Source organism: Oncorhynchus kisutch, linkage group LG2 (genome assembly GCF_002021735.2).
Source record: "Oncorhynchus kisutch isolate 150728-3 linkage group LG2, Okis_V2, whole genome shotgun sequence".
Lineage (NCBI taxonomy): Eukaryota > Metazoa > Chordata > Actinopteri > Salmoniformes > Salmonidae > Oncorhynchus > Oncorhynchus kisutch.
Window position 1 is genome coordinate 30,447,071 of NC_034175.2, and position 18,628 is coordinate 30,465,698.

The 18,628-nt window shown below is 41.5% G+C and overlaps 1 protein-coding gene across 2 annotated transcripts in view; it reads left to right on the forward strand.

Moving 5' to 3' along the window:
* Nucleotides 1-2,553: 2,553 nt before the first annotated feature.
* The window catches only part of hivep3b (HIVEP zinc finger 3b), a 90,260-nt gene continuing 74,185 nt past the window's right edge, over nt 2,554-18,628 (forward strand). For both annotated transcript variants that reach the window (XM_020453179.2, XM_031793093.1), the window contains exon 1: nt 2,554-2,739. The gene's annotated coding sequence lies outside the window, so the exon portion shown is untranslated. The remainder of the gene's footprint in view (nt 2,740-18,628) is intronic.

The following is an 18,628-nucleotide window of genomic DNA, read 5'->3' on the forward strand; positions in this document are numbered from 1 at the left end:
TTTAAATAAGAAACGAGAATACAGAGTCTACAATAATCTCCCTAAAGAACAGAGGCAAGCATTTGACATTTAAAAAAATGATTCCACTTTGATAGTGAGTAATGCTGACAAGAGCGGAGCTGTGGTGTTGTTAAACCGTGATGACTATCTGAATGAGATCCGGGGACAATTGAACAACACCGCTTTCTATCAGAAATTGTCACTTGACCTTACACCACTGTTCAAAGAAGAGATTCACTGCAAGCTGATGTCTCTTATGGAAAGTGGAAACATTATGCAAAAAGAATATGAGTTCATGAAAGTAGTCTATCCAATCAGGAGCATCATTCATACCTTACCAAAAATCCACAAACGACTGGATAAGCCACCAGAGAGACCTCAATTGGCTCATTGACTGAAAATACTTCTGCTTTTATAGATTTATTTTTAAAAACCAGTGTGGTGTGACTCCTTGCACATGTACGTGATTCTATGGACATGATTAACACCCTCAAGACATGCACAATATCAATGGGGAGATGTTTATGGCTTGTTTTGATGTTGAATCACTGTATACTAACATCCCCCACCAGGGAGGCCTAGAAGCCATGACACACTACCTCAGTCAACGACCCACTGGCAAACTGCTATGGGTAGTAAAAATGTCACCGAATCATGCCAATCTGTATGTGTTTTTTTCTTTTTTAGAAGAAGAATGTGATTTTCAGCCCTAATAATCCATTCTTGCGACATATTAGACTCTGAAAATGCTTAATTGATGACGTATTCGTTCTATTTCAGGGCACAGCAGAGGAACTTCATTGATTCCACTCCTTCATCAATTACAAGCAGTTAACATTTGAAATTCACCCTTACATTTGATGCGCATGAAATACGTTTTCTTGACATTTTGAATAAGAGGGATGGGGGGGGGGGGGGGGGGGGTCTATACAGGAAGCCGACAGACAGGAATTCCCTGTTACTCGACGACGACAGCTTCCACCCTACTCCGCTAAAAAAGAGCCTACCCATTAGCCAATACAGTCGCATATGTAGGATTTGTAGTACACAGAGTGACTATGTCAAACAAACTGACCATCTGGATGAGCGTTTCAGACAGCAGGGTTACCTAGAGTAATGACACATTTTGTATACATATTATTATTTTCTGGAACCATTACATGCACCCATCTCATTTTTTTTTTTTTTTACTATTAGAGATATGCAAATGTTTTTTGCACCCACCATGCGTCATGTCTTCAATGGTCATGTGAGGTGAAATGTGTATATTTTGGGATGTGAACACTATGTGCTTGACCTGACGACCTGACGAAATGTTGTCAATAAGTGGTGAATTGGGAGCTTTAACTTGTTCTATACTAGTATTCTTTATTAGCCCAGCAACTATGTTTTTAAGGATGTGCCACAAACTTTCCTTTCTAAACATAGCAATGCGAATGCAAAGAGGACTTGGTCCACAAAATAGTTGACGTGAACTGGCAAAAGAGTTGAGTCAATGTGAATACAAAGAGAACTGAGTTATTTTGAACAGAGTTCACTCTAAATAGGACTGAGATCGGTTCTTTTAAAGATAACTATATGTGAAAACACCCTTAAGTAGCTGAGAAGTATACCAATGTGTTATACCCTCTAAAATTCTGGGAAAGTGGTGAAAATGTCAGTTTGTAAAGGTTGAGACAAAAAGTAGTTGATGTGGTAACTAAGCTGTCTTTTTTATTGGTAGCAGATAATTATGTTCAGATTCCTGATTTGAATAGCAGATAAGTAGACCAATATGTCACACCCGAAGTTTTTGTCTAAAGTTCTGTGACAGTTGTAAAAATGTAAATTGTTTGGAAGTAGAGATTAGATTTCATATGCTTTCTGTTTAACTTTGGAAAGTGTTCAGTGTAGCATATTTTTGTCAAAAGTTGTGTTGTTCACAGTGAATGGTATGTTGGAAGTCTGGGAGTTGATTATATCACAACAGGGCCTTTAGACCGGTCTGCACATTTTAAAGTTTGAATGAGGTGTTTAGCTTAAAGCTGCAATATGTAACTTTTTGGGCGACCCAATTCACATAGAAATATCAATTATAGATCTGTCTTTCTCATTGACAGCAAGTCTAAGAAGAGATAGAACATATCTACTATGTGCGCTGTTGCTATGATTCACGTGATTAAGTTTCATTTTTGCATCTTTTGGTTTTATACACCAGCTTGAAATACGGAATATAGGAAAATATATTTCACAGCAGTTTAGATTGTACAATGATTTTCTGCACTATACTTGCTTTTTTTGTTGTCACATAAACTGAAATTGGGTAAACGTGTAAGAGGATTCGTTTTCCAGGTAGTAATTATAAGAAGTATGACAAATATTTAAAGTGGGGACTCTTGCCTTGCAAACCCCATTAATAAGAAGTATGAAGAAGATTTAAAGTTGGAGCTTTTTCTTCACAAGTCCCATCTATTTAAAATGTCCTAGCAAGCCTGGCCAATGGGAGACGAGGAAAGGGGGCGGGATCCTTTTGACGTCTCGTGCGGCGGCGCTGAGTGTTTATGTAGCGCGAGATTGTGTTTTTGTTGTTTTAATCGGCTGAATGTGGCTTCGTAGTTCCAGTTTGACAAGGCGTAGGGAAAGCGCCCCCCCAGTTTGTTTAGTGCAAGATCTGCACTGCACACACCGCTGAGGAAATGCAGACTTCTGGCCCTTTCGCTACGGGTTACATTGCTACAGTCCCCACACCGTAGCAAGCTGGTAAGTAGTGCTAAACGGTGTAACTTCACGCTATGTATTTTAGTCTTTCGAATGATTGAGTTCGTGAATAATTTGATGCCATTATGTCCAAGCTCTATGAAATATGAAGAAATATGGCAGTTGTAGGCTAATGCTGTGAAGTATATTTTTCCAATATTTGAGCTGCTAATCTCAGTGTAAAGTGGACAGTATTATATTGTTACTGTAACGGTATTGGAACTGTGGTACATGCGGTGAATTGAATTGCACTTCCTGACTGTCAAGTCACAGAGTTTCTAAACCCAGAGTCACAACATCGCAAGACTTTCGGGAACGCTTGCGAAACAGACCAGTTCCAGGTTTGGTGTTTGACAACTCAATGAGAGTAATTCTTCCTTAGTTAATGTTCTTGAAATGTAAAGGCACAACCTTGATTCGAGCCAATGTCTTAAGTAGTTGAACACTCCAGCCTCTTGAAGGTGACAAACGGACGTTTTCATTTAATTCAGAAACGACTTCATTATCGAAGGAGGGCCTTTATCTGACAGCTTGCACATGCGCAGTTTGGCGCGAGACGACCGTTAGACCCATTTACGTGTTTCTACGCATGAGTTTCGCCAGCTAACATCGCCATGACATCGCCAAGTGTGATCGTGGATCTCTACTGAAGAAGCAGTTTCTGCCTATCTTCATACTGTACTGTCTTTGATCAAATTCTGAATATGTTATGTTATTATTGATAGGAATGTTGTATTTTGACATAGGATAAAACAAGAATATGCTATATATTTGACATGCGCGCAACTGTCTGTTGAAAACCTAATACCTGTCTTTTGAAAGCCTAATATTTTGCTAATTTATTTTACGCACACAACTGCATGTTTTTGTTTTTGGTTACATTCTTGTGTAATCGGGAAAAAGGGTGGCAAAAAATCCTACCTGCCTTCATTCACCAACGTCAAGTCTGACCATTTATATGAATGAATGTGCTAACTTGCTCAACATAGTCTTGATGATTGCAGTTGATCATGTTATACAGTGAATAATAGCTTAGAATTGTCTACATAGGCCTACATCTGCCAAGATGCGAGTTCTAGAAATATAATCTTGCAATGTGAAAGCAAAGCATGCATTTAGCCAGTTTTGGATTACTTTTGATGATGAATTCTGGAGAGCGCCCACTGCCCAGAATGAAATTACGCATAGCCTAGTGATGGGCTGCTTTGTTGGGAAACTTGAGTCGGTGCACTGTAGTGGGTCGCCTGGCTGAAAACACACATTACAATAATGTTGATCCTATGAGATCTCCTTATACTGGTGATATGACATGGTCAAATACATTTTTGTTATTGTCTGCGTTTGGTGCGATGCGTTTGTGGTTCCTTTTTACGCACGCTAAAAGGTACTGCCACCAGGGGCATTTTAGGACAAAAAGTTAGACTATACTGTAGACCTACATGACATGCCCATGATCTAAAAATATGTTTTGAATGAAATCCTGAAGCGTTTGCTTTGCATCTATTCCTTATTTCCTTTTATATTTTCTATTACCTAATATAGTAATGGGTCATTACTTATTAGTGTGTGTAATTTAAAAATCTGCATACATTTCTTTCATTTTTTATACTGTCCTTCATTCAGAGAGAAGTAGCTCGCTCTTTTGGAAGTTTCAAATTTTCACTGTGCACATTCCTAATAATCTCATTCACAACCCATCAGTGTTTCAATACAAATAAATCTACCCATTTCAATCATCTGTTGCCTCCCTCTTTATTATTTTCCCTGTACAAGTGTCATTACAGTTTAAGTATAATACTGACTAGCACCACCAAGACATTTTCTGACAGAATGTGTCCAAGATGCTCACTGATCGTCCTCTGCAATTGGTTGGTTGGTCGCTTCATTTTGTTGTTCGATTTGATTTATAATTGATTTCTGCCTCCTCTCCTAACAGCTAAGTAGAGGATGTCACGTCAATAATGTTGAAATATATTATTTCACTTACAATGTGTACTGTATTGAAACATAAACATTGTATTTTAAAACAAAAATTGTGTTCCTCTAGTAACTAAAATCAAATAAAATTGTATTGGTCGCATACACATACTGTATTTAGTAGATGTTATTGCGGGTGTAGTGAAATGCTTGTGTTCCTAGCTCCAACAGTGCAGTAATATCTAAGACGCACACACACAAAAAGTCAAATAATGGAATTTAGACATTTTAGGAGGAGCTGTGTGGTGTGTGTGTAGTGCATTTGGAAAGTATTCAGACCCCTTGACTTTTTCCACTTTTTCCAACCTGTTTTTGCTTTGTCATTATGGGATATTGTGTGTAGATTGAGGGGGACATTTAAAAAAAATCCATTTTAGAATAAGGCTGTAACATAAAAAAATGTGGAAAAAGTCAAGGAGTCTTGGAGTACTTTCCGAATGCACATATCAAACTTTACAATGAAACACTGTCAGAACTTTACAAAAACAATATTCCGAGGTCTCTCGCTCAGATGACATCATTGCTTTTAACAATGCAATGCTCACAATACTAGCTAGCAGCAGCAGTAGCTAGCAGCAGTAGGATAGAATGTGTATCTGAAGAATACTTAGGATAATGGCTGTCGATTTTATGAGCTCTTAACCAACTGTGCTATTTAAAATAAATACGTTTTTATTTTATTTTATTTGTTTAACTTATTTTGTACATAATGTTGCTGCTACCGTCTCTTATGACCGAAAATAGCTTCTGGACATCAGAACAGCGATTACTCACCTTGAATTGGATGAATACTTTTTCTTTAATGAGTCGGACGAGAGGGATTTACTCCAGACACCCGAACAGGCCCTCATCCCCGTCATTCGCAGGGAAAAAGAGACTGAGATTTCGTGGAAGGAGATTGGGGTCCATTATGAGGATCCGGTTGGCGAGTGGCTAATCTGCCTTTGCCATCGGTAGTATTGGCCAATGTACAATCACTGGAGAATAAAGTGGACAAACTAAAAGCACGTACATCCTACCAATGGGACATTAACTGTAATATCTTGTTTCACTGAGTCGTGGCTGAACAACAACATGAATAACATACAGCTGTATCGGCAGATTAGAACAGTAGCCTCTGGTAAAACACGGGGCGGGGGCCTATGCATTTATCTAAACAACAGCTGGTGCATGATATCTTAGGAAGTCTCGAGGTTTTGCTCACCTGAGGTAGTGTGGTCTACAGCTTATGAGATACTCTATCTACCTAGAGTTTTCATCTGCATTTTTTTTTTGGTAGCTGTCTACATACCACCACAGACCGATGATGGCATTAAGACCGCACTCAATGAGCTGTATACGGTCATAAGCAAACAGGAAAACGCCCATCCAGAGGCAGCCAGAGACTTTAATGCAGGGAAACTAATCTGTTTTACCTAATTTCTACCAGCATGTTAAATGTGCAACCAGAGGGAAAATAACTCTAGACCATCTTTACTCCATACACAGAGACGCGTACAAAGGTCTCCCTCGCTCTCCATTTGGCAAATCTGACCATAATTCTATCCTCCTTAAATTAAAGCAGGAAGCACCAGTGACTCTGTAAATAAAAAAAGTGGTCAGATGAAGCAGTTGCTACACTACAGGACTGTTTTGCTAGCACAGACTGGAATATGTTCTGGGATTCTTCCGATGGCATTGAGGAGTACACCACATCAGTCACTGGCTTTGTCAGTAAGTGCATTGGTGACTTCGTCCCCACAGTGACAACGTACATAACCCAAACAGAAGCCATGGATTACAGGCAACATCTGCACTGAGCTAAAGGCTAGAGCTGCAGCTTTCAAGGACCGGGACTCTAACCCGGAAGCTTATAAGAAATCCTGCTCTGCCCTCAGACGAACCATCATACAGGCAAAGCGTGAATACGGGACTAAGATCAATTTGTACTACACCGGCTCCGACACTCGTCGGATGTGGCAGGGCTTGCAAACTATTACAGACTACAAACGGAAGCACTGCAGCGAGCTGCCCAGTGACACGAGCCTACTATAGATGGGCTGAATTACTTCTATGCTCGCATCGAGGCAAATAACACTGGTACGTGCATTAGGGCATCAGCTGTTCCGGATGACTGTGATCATGCTCTCCACAGGCGATGAGAGTAAGACCTTTTTAAACAGGTCAACATTCACAAGGCCACAGTGCCAGACGGATTAGCAGGACGTGTACTCCATGCATGCGCTGATCAACTGGCAAGTGTCTTCACTGACATTTTCAACCTCTCCCAACATCTTTCAAGCAGACCACCATAGTCCCTGTGCCCAAGAAGACTAATTCAACCTGCCTAAATGACTACAGACCCGTAATACTCACGTCTGTAGCCATGAAGTGCTTTGAAAGGCTGATCATGGCTCACAACACCATTATCCCAGAAACCCTAGACCCACTGGAATTTTCATACCTGGCCCAACAGATCCACAGATGATGGAATCTCTATTGCACTTCACACTGCCCTTTCACACCTGGACAAAAGGAACACCTATGTGAGAATGCTATTCACTGACTACAGCTTAGTGTTCAATACCATAGTGCTCTCAAAAGCTCGTCAATAAGCTAAGGTCCCTGGGACTAAACACCTCCCTCTGCAACTGGATCCTGGAATTCCTAACGTGCCGCCCCCAGGTGGTAAGAGTAGGTAACAACACATTTGCCATGTTGATCATCGACACTGGACCCCTCGGGTGCGTGCTCAGTCCCCTCTTGTAATCCCTGTTCACTCATGAATCCTCAGATCCTCAAAAAGTTCTACAGCTGCACCATTGAGTGCATCCTGACGGGTTGCATCACTGCCTGGTATGGCAACTGCTCGGCCTCTGACCGCAAGGCACTACAGAGGGTAATGCTTACGGCCCAGTAGGTCACTGGGGCCAAGCTTCCTGCCATCCAGGACCTCTATACCAGGCGGTGACAGAGGAAGGCCCTAGTCATAGACTGCTCTCTTTATCGCACAGCAACTGGTACCGGAGCGCCAAGTCTAGGTCCAAGAGGCTTCTGAACAGCTTCTACCCCCAAGCCATAAGACTCTTGAACATCTAGACTATTTGCATTGCCCCCCCTTCTTTTACGCTGCATGTACATATTACCTCGACTAACCGGTGTCCCCGCACATTGACTCTGTACCGGTACCCCCTGTACATATCCTCGCTTTTGTTATTTTACTGCTGCTCTTTAATTATTTGTTACTTTTATGTCTTTTTCGTTGGTATTTTTCTTAACTGATTTTTGGTTAAGGGCTTGTAAGTAAGCATTTCACTGTAAGGTCTACACCGGTTGTATTCGGTGCATGTGACAAATTTGATTTGATAAACTATACACAACAGCCGTGAAGACACTCAATTCAAGAAGACACTCATTGTTTGACATGTGTTTATGTTGGTCGCATACACATACTGTATTTAGCAGTTTGGGCCCCCGAGTGGTGCAGCAGTCTCTCTGTGTTAGAGGTGTCAGTACAAGCCCTGGTTCGATTCCAGGCTGTATCAAAACCGGCTGTGATTGGTCCAGGTTAGGGCTTGGCCGGGGTAGTCCGTCATTTGTAAATAAGAATTTGTTCTTAACTGATTTGCTTAGATAACAAAATATATATATGTTGGACATGTGAGCCTTTTGTAGTGAAAGTGGAAATAATTGGTGATCAGGCAGCACCACTTGTTGGATATCTGGCCATGGTCTCATTTTAAGAGAGGCAGTGCTGAGTCAGACATGGGCCTTACAGCCCTGAACTAACAGGCAGATTAAGAACATACTCACTAGTTATGTGGAGTGATGTATACACTAGCTGTTTTAGTTTAGCTCTCCCTCAGCACATGCCACCTACAAATCTTATCTCTGGCCTGTCTTAACAGTTGGCTGCCCGCAATCATTGCTGGATTGTGGCGGTCTTGCTTTGCTGAAAAAATAACACGCAGGGGTTATCCTTAGGACATGCTTGGAAAAGCAGGCAAAATAAAATATAGGTGGATTTATGACTATTTAATTGCACCCCGGGTAAGGTGGCACTTGGCTGGTAATACCAGTTTAAGCTAATGAACAGAAGAAGATAAATGCACTATTAAAAGGTATAGTTCTGTATTTTGGCAATGAAACCCTTTTTCTACTTCCTCAGAGTCCGATGAACTCATGGATGGATACCTTTTTTCATGTATCTGTGTCCAGTATGATGGAATTTAGAGGTAGTTTTGTGAGCCAATTGCGATAATGCTAGTTAGAAACTTCCTTCATACTGGACGCAGAGACATACAAATGGTATCCATGAGTTAATCTGACTCTGGGGAGGTAGATAAAGAGCCTCATAACCACTAAATTCTTCTTGGGATTTTGGCAAAGTTTCCAACCTTCCACGATGAAGCAGCCAGTTTTCTTAAGATAAATGATCTGGTTATGATATCATTGCCATGCTCTGATCAAGATTGCCTATACTGCACCAACAAAACACCACCTCTAAACTTCATAGAGACAACAGTTAACCTCTAGGGGCCAGTTTCCCTGATACAGATTAAGCCTAGTTCTGAACTAAAAAGCATGGTCAATGGCCCCTAGTCTAAAGGCCTAGATCCAGGCCTTTGCTACACAGTCTTTCCTTAGCTCTGGGACTGCAGTGAAGTCAGTGAAGTACAGTTATGCTCTTGTGCTGAGGGGGATCAGTGTAGAGAAGCCAATATGAAATTATTTCCTCAGAGAATGGTGTTTGAGCCACTTGTTGTGCTGGTGGGGGACAGCAGCACTAGCTCAGCATGGAGCCTGGGATGTTTTGGGTTTGTTTCTTCGGGAAGGTCAATTGTTTGAAGTCATTGTAAAGTAAACCACTTGATCATTAAAACTCTGATAAGCACTAAATGGTTGTGGTGAAAATTGTCAAAAGTTCTAGGTTGAGTTTTTATAAGTTGGCAGAAGAGGGACACCTGCTTGTGTAACCTTTTATTTTACTAGACTTGTTAAGTATGATTACTTTGATATAAAACTTCAACTGAATGTTATTGGAGAACCTCTCATAACTTTACCAGTGGGTGATCTCAAAGAAGGTACAGCACATCAGAAATAATCTCACCAGGCTGTGCAGCACACAGGGGCTGTGCAGCACACAGGGGCTGTGCAGCACACAGGGTATTGTGTGTGTGGGTGCGTGCATCATGTCTGTTCCTGTAGTTCTCGTGTCCCTGGCTCACACAGTGCTTCAGATGGGTGACAGCGATTTTCTGCCAATTAACACAGAACCTCTCTCTCAAACACACACACACACCTTGCGAAGCAGGTGACAACATGCCGATTTAAATGCTGTCTGTCCTCTTCTTACTGTGTAGCTTGTGTTTATGTTCGTGTCTGAGTAACTGTGACCATGACTCTGTGGCTGCTATTGTAGTTGTACATTTCCCTGCTTTGGCCTGCCTGTGTTCATTTAAAGTACACACACACACACAGTGTTTATTCCCAGAGACTGGTCCTAGGGACAGATGTAAACAGGCGTAGACAACCTTTTCATGTCCCTGCTGCTGGTCATTAATCCTGTTCTCTGAAACACAAGGGAATAATAGAACCACTGTGTCCCTCAGAGAAGAGGGAGCCAGGAACAAGGCCCTGGACACACAGATTTTTGTGGGGGGGGGGCTGAAAACAAGAGACCTGGAGCACTGTTCAGGAAGCCAACTGGCCCACTAGCCTGATTATTTCAGTAAGGTCATTAATTAACTGTGAAGGCACAACATGCATCCTTAAAATGTAGACCAGAGATCATCAATTAGATTCAACTGCGGGCCAAACATTTCTAAAAAACCTGTATTCACTTTGCCATTATGGGGTATTGTGTGTAGATTGATGAGGAAAGCATTTTATTTAATCCATTTTAGAATAATGCTGTAACGTAACAAAATGTTGAAAACGGGAAAGTGTCTGAATACTTTCCGAATGCCTTGTATATCCATGGCCCAGACCCATCCTAGTGTGTTGGCTACCTCAACGAATGAGTCTTCGGTAGCAGACTCGACTGATGTTATTGTGGTTGGTTCTGCAGTAAGCGTAGATGGGGAGGATGTTGTTACTGTAACCCTCCTTACTCCCACAGTAGTTAATCATTACATGTGCTCATATCTACCAACAGAACATGGGCTCATATGAGGGCTTTTGCATGGCTCAGTTGTCAAATAGCTCCCTACATGAAATGGTCTAATGGTACCCAATGCCTGTAACCACACAAGGCCTTTCGGTAACAGCTCTCCCACTGAGGTTTAGTGTGTGGGGAAAATATTGTCTGTTCTACTTCTGCCTGGGTGATATCTTTGTGTAAACTGAAGTTGTCTGTGACAATCCCTCATGTTATAGGCTCCTTTTGGGAGCGGGAATGCAGAGAAAGTGTGTGTGTCTGCTTAGTCTCTTGTGCAACAGTGGCAGTGTGACTGCAGTGTCATACACCACAATTACTGTATGTCTGTAGTGGCAGGCTATTATTGGTAAGAACAGTGTTTTGGAGGGGTGTCTTGTTTTAGGAATGGATAAGAAAGCTACTGCCCATGCAGTGTCTGCTGTCCAGAGCTAGTGACTGGTCTCTTTCATCTCATTGACATGGGATACCATTGAAATGGAGGCTTACCTGTAGCCTTCACACGTTATCATTTTTAATGGAATCCTATAGCCTTGTGGATGCAGGGTCCAAATGACCAGGGCTAGATAGTGCTGTGTGGTTGGGGACAGAAGCACCAGATCATCAGCAAACCGTAGACATTTGACTTCAGTTTCTTGTAGGGTGAGGCCAGGAGAGTAGACTGTTCTAGTGCCCTGGCCAATTCGTTGATATACACTACCGGTTAAAAGTTTTAGAACACCTACTCATTCAATTATTTTGTTATTTTTACTATTTTCTACATTGTAGAATAATAATAACATCAAAACTATGAAATAACACATGTAGAATCATGTAGTAACCAAAAAAGTCTTAAAATATATTTTGTTTATTTTTTGAGATTCTTCAAATAACCACCCTTTGCCTTGATGACAGCTTTGCACACTTGGCGTTCTCTCAACCAGCTTCACCTGGAATGCTTTTCAACTGTCTTGAAGGAGTTCCCACATATGCTGAGCACTTGTTGGCTGCTTTTCCTTCACTCTGCGGTCCGACTCATCCCAAACCATCTCAATTTGGTTGAGGTCGGGTGTGAAGGCCAGGTCATCTGATACAGCACTCCTCACTCTCCTTCTTAGTAAAATTGCCCTTACACAGCCTGGAGGTGTGTTGGGTCATTGTCCTGTTGAAAAACAAATGATAGTCACACCATCCCATCTGGTTTGGGCTTAGTGGATCTCTGCAGAATACTGTGGTAGCCATGCAGTGTCACCAGCAAAGCACCATCACACCACCTCCTCCGTGCTTTACGGTGGGAAATACATGCGGAGATCATCCGTTCATCCACACCGCATCTCACAAAGACACGGCGGTTGGAACTAAAAATCTCCAATCTGGACTCTAGACCAAAGGACATATTTCCACTGGTCCATTGCTCATGTTCTTGGCCCAAACAAGTCTCTTCTTCTTTATTTGTGTACCTTTTTAGTAGTGGTTTCTTTGCAGCAATTTGACCATGACGGCCTGATTCACACAGTCTCCTCTGAACAGTTGATGTTGAAATGTGTTAGTTGAACTCTGTGAAGCATTTATTTGGGCTGCAATTTCTGAGGCTGGTAACTCTAATGAACGTATCCTCTGCAGTATAGGTAATTCTGGGTCTTCCTTTCCTATGGTGGTCCTCATGAGAGCAAGTTTTTTTTGCCAATTTTTAACCTCACACTTGTTGTTTGTGTACATGGATTTTATAATGTATGTTTTTATTTCCCCCAACACCACTTTCCATACATCTGTATAGCAGGCCCTCATGCCAAATTGAGTCTCAAGCTTTAAAAAAAATCAACACAGCATGAGAAGACTTTGCCTTTGTTTGTCAATTAGGGTGTGCAGGGTGAATGTGGTCTGTTGTATGGTAATTTGGTAAAAAGCGTATTTGACACTTGCTCAGGTTTCTGTTGATGCATACAGAAACCAATGGTAGTTGTTTTGGTCAAATGTGTTTCCATTTTTGTGGATTGGGGTGATCAGTCCTGGGTTCCAAATATTGGGGATTATGCCAGAGCTGTTGAAGTAAAGCCAACTGGAATTTGTGGTCTGTATATTTTATAATTTCATTTAGGATACCATCAACCCCACAGGCCTTTTTGGGATGGGGGGTTTGTATTTTGTCCTGTAGTTCATTACATGTAATTGGATAATCCAGTGTGTTCTGGTCGTCTTTAATAGTTGATTCTAAGGTTTGTATTTGATCATGTTATAGGCTCCTTTTGAGAGAGGGAATTCTTTGTTATAGAGCCAAAAAGATTGGAGAAGTGGTTTATCCATACATCTCTGTTTTGGTTGGATAACTCATCTTTGTTTAGTTTTACAATTTTCCCAGAAGTGGTTAGATTCTATGGATTCTTCAATTACATTGAGATTATTTCTGATGTGCTGTACCTTCTTTTTCCGTGGTGTATTTCTGTGTTATAGTGATGGCGTATGCTCAGATTTTCTGGGTCTCTGTTTTTGGTTGGATAGGTTTCTCAATTTCTTTCATAGGTTTTTGCATTCTTCATTTGTCATGGTTAATTTTCTTACGTTGTCTGCTTGACAGTTGTAGATTTGCTAGGGAAGCTGAGGTCAAATATACTGTTTAGGTTTCCTACTGCCAAGTCTACACCTTCCCTATTACAGTGAAACATATTGTCTAGAAGGGATTGAATTTGTTGTTGCCTAATTGTTTTTTGGTAGATTTCCACACTACTTTCCTTCTATCTGTAGCATTTCTTAAAATGATTAAGTTCTTTTGACGCCTTATGATTGACCATAGCTCTGTCCAAGTAAGTGTGATTTTTGCTGTGATCTGATACGGGTGTCAGTGGACTGACTGAATGCTCTAAGAGACTATGGGTAGAGGTCAGTGATAATGTAGTCTACAGTACTACTGCCAAGATATGAGCTAAAGGTGTACCTACCATTGAGGTATGTACATACTGTCAAGATGTTGCCCTGTTGGGTGAGGTTAATACCATGGTAACATCAAAAGTTTTGGGAATGGAACAATATTTTCCCTTCACAACCAGTTGAAAGTGTCCGTTGGTACTTAAAGAATATGATGTCAGATCAGTTTGTTTCTGGGACATTATCTGATGATAGGACAACATAAATTGTATCTTGGAAAGTCTACACGTTCTAATTATCAGATTCACATGGAATTGTTGTGCAATTTAAAATGTTTAAATATGAAACTATTTGTGAAAAGATTCAATGTAATTTTAGCCACCTAAATAAGATAATTGTTTCATAGTAAAACGTAGGCCCAAGTGAACAGACTTTGGTTGAGAACTATAAAACACGCCATTCTCTCCCCCGGTACAAAAGGTGGAAGTCAAACTTCGTTCCCGACGACGTGAGGACTGGTGTCCATATGTTTAAAAGGGCTAATTTCAACGTGGAGGTGATGATCCCCACGTTGAAATTGAGAATTTCGACGAGACCAACCAGAATACAGCGCGAGCTGATTATGGCAACTTGGTATGAACTTTGAATGATTATTCACTGAAGAGGAAGTGATACCCCCTAGACGTCGAGATATCAGCTGTAAACGTACATGGCCTAGGAAAGGACAGACAATCTCAAGAACGACAGGGTACTTTAACCTATCTGCTCTACAACACTACGACCAGAAAGATTCTTCAAAAGACAATGATGATCTCTGCTGGGTAAACCAGTCTTCCATCTTTGACCCATCTATCGAAGCGCAGCTCAGAGGAAATATATATATATATTGCATTTCTCTTATGAATGGGCTTATTAGAATGCGTAAGTATTATTAGTAAGTATTTACTGTAGCATAGCTTCTCAAGATCCGATAGATTCAATCCCTTTGTCCCTCAGCCTTCCCTCTCTTTCATTCAAACCCAACCCCCTTCCTTTGTGTAGCCAGCCGTCATATCGGGTTAGTCCACTAGGGGCTTTATGACATTATTAGTAAACATTGTGTGTGTGTGTGGTTATTTAGCTTATTAGCTAGGGTTTGTGAAGATAACCAAGTAATTACGACAATCAGAATGAGATCGATCGAGGTGATGATTAATAATTCACTGCTATTGATATAAAAGATCTTCAGATCTTTAAGAGTGGATTCGGGAGATAACAGCTCTATGTAAATTAATGATTCCATGGTACCCCAGGTTATTAATAGTTTAATTCAATCAAGTAATCAATTAAACATTATGTAATTGATTTGATAAAATAGCATGTCATATAATTTAATCATACTAGAGTCACGACAATACCCAGCGTCCGACAGAGCTGCAGGGGTTGTGACCCTTTTTTGTTGGTTATGTTGTTGTGTCTAGGGGGCATATGGGGGAGGGAATGCTGTCACCTCCAGGTAGGGGGTTGTCCCCCTGTGTGCTGAGGGTGTCAGGTTCTGGCATTTAGGTTGCTACAGAATAGTAAATCCCTGTAAAGCCTGAACATTGATCTCCCCTTCTAGGATGGAGAAGCTGTCATTGTTAAAGTATGGAGATTCTATTGTGGGGATATAGGTAGCATACATGAGGACATTTTTCTCAGAGATTATTTCCTTATTAAATTTCTAGCCAGATGTAAAATGTTCCTGTTTTGACTAATTTATTACGTCTGCTCTATACCAAATGAGCATGCCCCCTGTCTCTTCCCTGTTTCACATCTGGTAGTTTGGTGGATGGTACTACCAGCGCTCTGTAACCTGGAGGGCAAGTAGTAACCTGGAGAGTAACCTGGAGGGCAACCAGTGGGTCTGTCTCCATGTTTCTTGTAGGATGACAATGTCTGTATTTCCAAGTAATTTGAAGTCCGGGTTAGGCCAAAGGCAGATGACCTCAGACCTTGTATATTCCAGGATGAGATGGTAAAAGCTTTGTGTTCCACAGTGTCTAGTGTTGTTTTTGTGTGGTTTAGGACAGGACCTTCACAGTAGGTGTGAGCAGAGCATGTCGAGCATCTGATACATACCTCTTAGGTTGCAGGATGGGGCTTGGGCAGGTGTAATATTGGGGGTTGAGCCTGTTGCTCTACTCACGACCTGGGCATGTGTCCTACTGTCATGTTGAGGTCCTTGCCACAGAGGGGGGGGGGGCAGAAGGGGTATAGGTCTGATATGGTGTGGGGTGCTATATAGGGTGTGGCCAGGGATTGCTTGGGGTGGTCTTTGCTGGTTGGGGTGTGGCTGGTGATGCTATGGTCTGGGTGCAGGTCCTCTTGGCATGGGTTCTCTCAGTTCAGGTCCTTCAGGAGGTCTGGGAGGGTGTCTCACTGGTCTGGGAAGGGTGTCCGGTGCTCCTGTGTGAGGTGCTGGGGCTACTCTGTGTTGCATTGAGATCAGGCCAGATGCATTACTTGCAAATTTATCGATTGGTCTTGCAGGCAAGGCATTGCATTTCAGTGGTTTTATAGGTCCCAGGATACACAGGCCCTCAGCTGAGTGTGTTGGAGGGTACACCCTGTTTTCACAACTTCCCAGAACTTAACTTTAACAAGTCTTCATTGTTCATCTTAATTGTACCATTTAACTTCCCGACTAGTGACACGCTATTCAGTGAAGATAATGGCTGAAAATCAAGTAAAGCTATTTTTGCGCAAAACATTAACTAAAAAGCTTGTTTCGAAGCCAAAACTTGACACAATATGTCAGCTGTCTTGTACTTTACCTCCCTAATCTGTTCATCTCAAATGTGTTCTCGCTTTCTTGCTTGCTCTTCTCTTTGCCACACTCTCTCCCTCTACCCTTCTTCCCCACACCCCCTTTTCTGTCCATGTGTAGTATCTACATGTCCTCTTTAGGCTCAGCCTGGTCACACCTCAGTGGTTAAGTGAGGGAGGTATGTGTCTGTCTGTGCCTGTGCATACCAGAGAAAAAATGAGAAATTATCAAAACATACAGGAGCCAAGCAGACTAGGCTACACCTCCTCAGTATCTCTTTCCCGATCAAGCTTTCCACTCCTCTGTAACCTGTCTCCCCTGTGAGAGTAGCAGTGCTCTGAGCAAGGCTGTCTCTGTGTTGCTTGTGTGGAAGCAGTCTAGGTCAGTGGTCCCCAACCACTGGGCCGCGTGCCGGTCCCCGGCAAATTCACTACCGGGCTGCACGGAAAGGATAAATAATGTATTTTTTTAAATCTGTAAAGTAATAATTATAGGCTATTTGTGCAGTAATTACATTGAACTTGATGCAGTCTGTTTGTCCTTTTTTCACCACTAATCTCTCTGTCACGTCCACAACAGTTGACAGATTTTGAACTTGAGTAATGTGGCTGGTAACCTAGTGGTTAGTGTTGGGCCAGTAAATCTCAAAAATCTGTCGTTCTGTCCCTGAACAAGCAGCTAACCCACTGTTCCTAGGCCGTCATTATAAATAAGAATTTGTTCTTAACTGACTTGCCTAGTAAAATAAATAAAAATTAATGCGTGCGCCGCGAGTTCATCAGGGTCTGTATGCGCTGTGTTGCCCACTGACTTTGTACTAGCTAACATGAATAAAAACAAACAATGTTGCTGGAGAGCTTCTTCGGAAGGGGTAAGGGAGATAAAAGGCCCAACAATGATGTCGACAATGCAGAGCCCGAGACTGCAAAAAAAAAAGAGAGCCTCAATTCAATAGAAAATGAGTCCTACCTAAAATATGGCTTTATTGCAACAGGTGACTCGCATGCTCCACGCCCCCTGTGCATAGTATGTGGAGATCGCTCGCCAGAGTGTTTGTGTTATGAGAGACACTGCAGAGATTTCTTTCAGGAAAAAAATTCACCACTGGCAGCACATTTCAATGACGATGAATGGGTCGCAAAAACTTGCTTACCTGTGCGACATATTCAACCTGCTCAACAAACTCAATTTGTCACTTCAGGGGAGAATGACAACTGTCTTTAAGTTGGCAGATAAAGTGGCTGCATTCAAAGCCAAACTGGAACTGTGGGGACGGTGAGTGGACAGGGGAATATTTGACATTTTTTAATCGCAGAATGCCTTTTGGTAGGCCGTCATTGTAAATAAGAATTGGTTCTTAACTGCCTTGCCTAGTTAAATGAAATCTCTCCAACACTACTGTCTGTGGTGCACCTTGTTCAGCCCACGGTAATGCTGTCTGTCTTGCCTGGTGTGCTTGTATGACAAACACACGCATTCACTTTTAATTGTTGCCCCCAGGTGTGTGTGTGTGCAGCACAGGGTGGGCTGCACCAACATGGTTTAAATTTATCTTAGATTAGACCTAATCTAGACTTTGTAAATGTAGGTTTATAATTAATCAGATGTGTTGCACAATTTAATGTTAAGCCTAATCTAAGGTTAAATCAATACACGGGGCGGCAGGCTAGCCTAGTGGTTAGAGCGTTGGACTAGTAACCGAAAGGTTGCAAGTTCGAATCCCAGAGCTGACAAGGTACAAATCTGTCATTCTGCCCCTGAACAGGCAGTTAACCCACTGTTCCTAGGCAGTCATTGAAAATAAGAATTTGTTCTTAACTGACTTGCCTAGTTAAATAAAAGGTAAAATTAAAAAAGGTAATGTTTTTTATTTGTCTGATTGTGTTTGTTCACAAGAGCATAAACAGCATACTTTACATATAATAACTCAATCACTATAGATTGAGGATCTTTCAGAGGGAAAATGTGACTTGCCTAGTAAAATAAAGGTCAAATAAAAAAAACAAATAAGGGTTCAGCATAGCAATTTGTTCTAATTCTTTTTCCTATGGAAAAAAAACAGCCTTGCTTGCTTGCTTGCTAGCAAGGCGAGTTTTCACTTCGTCCTAAATTCTGAAATTAATTGCACTTTTTTTGTCAAAGTAGTTAGC